Genomic DNA, 2,500 nt, shown 5'->3' on the forward strand with positions numbered 1-2,500 from the left:
CAATGAAAATCACGTTTGGGACTGAGCAGATCAGTCAGCGCACATGACTCAGACCAATGAAAATCACGTTTGGGACTAAGCAGATCAGTCAGCGCACATGACTCAGACCATTGAAAATCACGTTTGGGACTGAGCAGATCACTCAGTGGGGCAACGACGGACGAGAAGTTCCTGCAGAGGTTACGGTAATAACCGGCCATTCCTAAAAAACGATGCAGTTGTCAACGGTCTTTCGGAACCGTGAACTCTGTAATTACACTAATCTTTGCCTCTATAGGGCGCACTTGCCCTCTTCCGACTACTTTACCCAGATATGTTACGATAGCTTTGCCGAACTCACACTTCGCCAAATTGATCGTTAGATTGGCATTCGACAAACGCTGGAAGAGATTTCGGATTTGAACTAAATGCTCAGACCAGGAAGGACTACAAATCACGACGTCATCGAGGTAAGCTTCGCATCCAGCGAGTCCTGACAACACTATATTGACAAGCCGCTGGAATGTGGCACGGGCATTACGCATCCCGAACGCCATGACCTTGTAGTTTAGGAACGCGTCTGGTGTTACAAATGCTGAGATTTCCTTAGCACGACTGGTCAGAGGAACCTGCCAATACCCTTTTAGCAAATCAGATTTGCTGACGAAGTTGGCAGATCCAACTCTGTCAACACAGTCATCAATGTGAGGAAAGGGGAAATTATCTGGCTTCGTGACCGTTAATTTTGCAGTAATCAGAACAAAAACAGTAGCTGCCGTCAGGTTTGTTCACTAAAATGCAAGGAGAACTCCATGCACTTGAACTCTGTTCGGCAATGTCTTTAGCCAGCATGTACTGAACTTCTTTTCTCAACAGCTCACGCTTCAGAGAATTAACCCTGTAGGGATGCTGCTTAATGGGTGCTGTTGAACCCACGTCTATGTCGTGTGTGAGTACGGACGTTTGGCTGGGCACATCGCTAAAAAGTTGGGGAAACTCCTTTACTAATGCCACTATATCCTCTTTTTCACTAGGGGACAGGTGAGGAAGATGTTCAGAGAGCAAGGCGAGCATTTCAGAATTTTTCAAACGTCTCTCGACCACACCCCCTGGAAGGAAATATCACCCCATTCTCATCTAGCGCAATGACGGAGGACAGCAAAACAGCAGAGGAGGTAGACTCATTACATTTAGGCGGAACAGTAAACATTACATCTGCAAACGCGGTCTTTACAGGCGCAGTGTCAGATGTTTCCAGGTTTTCGCGTTGATGATAGGGCTTTAACATATTGATGTGACAAAGTCGTGTACTCCGGCGCCTATCAGGTGTAGCGACGACATAATCACAATCGGAGACTTTTTCTTTAATAACGTATGGTCCAGAAAAACAAGTCAGCAAGGTGGAACCAGGAACAGGTAACAAGGCCAACACTTTATCACCAGCACTGAATGTCCGAGCTTTTGCCCTACGGTCGAACCAGCATTTCATTTTGCTCTGTGCACACTCCAGGTTTTTCTTCGACAATTCTCTAACTCGATGCAATCGAGAGCGAAAACTGCTGACATGCTCTAAGATCGAGGAAGACCCAGATTCCTTAAGCCACTGGTCTTTCAGCAGTGCCGATGGGCCTTGGATTTGGTGGGCGAAAACGAGCTCAGCTGGACTCAATCCAAGAGATTCTTGCACAACTTCTCATGATGCAAACAATAGCCACGGGATCCCCTCATCCCATTCCTGTCCCAGGTCGAGACAGTATGAGTGCAGCATAGACTTTAAAGATTGATGGTATCTCTCCAGCGCCCCCTGACTTTCGGGGTGGTAGGCACTGGATAGATTATGCTTAATCGCAAGCTGTTTTAGGGCCTGGGAGAACAACCGTGATGTAAAGTTTGTTCCTTGATCGCTCTGAATCACTTTCGGTAAACCAAACAGTGAAAAGAATTTCAAAAGTGCACTAGTGATCGTTTTAGAGGTGATTTTTCGCAGAGGAATAGCCTCAGGGAAACGCGTTGCTGCACACATAATAGTTAATAGATACTGGTGTCCCCCTTTAGTTCTGGGGAGAGGGCCAACACAGTCGATTATTACATATTCGAACGGTTCACCAGTGACCGGTATATGGTAGAGTGGAGCCGGCGGAATCACCTGGTTAGGCTTACCAGCTAACTGAGAGACGTGACAGGTTTGGCAGTAACGAACTACATCCCGCTTTAAACCAGGCCAAAAGAAATGGCGCGGAACTCGGTCATAGGTTTTAGCAACACCCGAATGACCAGCTAGACCATCGTGAGCGAGACTCGTCAGTCCGATACAGAGAAATTCAACTTTTTCTGTCTCCGTTCTTTTAGACAGAGGGGAAGGTATGACGAGAGCGGAGGAGGAAGACGAGTTGGCAAAGAGCTTTTCCGGACAAACAATAAACGTATCCTGCAAATTAACATCAGTATCAGAAGTGATGTTCTGCTGTTTGGCCATGGCACGCGTTACAGCAAAGGCTGGAAAAACATCAGGAAACTTCTG

At 46.8% G+C, this 2,500-nt stretch overlaps 1 protein-coding gene across 1 annotated transcript in view; it reads right to left on the bottom strand.

The window, feature by feature from the left end:
* The window catches only part of vwf (von Willebrand factor), a 136,840-nt gene that overhangs the window by 72,801 nt on the left and 61,539 nt on the right, over positions 1-2,500 (bottom strand). The window lies entirely within an intron of this gene.

Source organism: Chanos chanos, chromosome 13 (genome assembly GCF_902362185.1).
Source record: "Chanos chanos chromosome 13, fChaCha1.1, whole genome shotgun sequence".
Classification (NCBI taxonomy): Eukaryota; Metazoa; Chordata; class Actinopteri; order Gonorynchiformes; family Chanidae; genus Chanos; species Chanos chanos.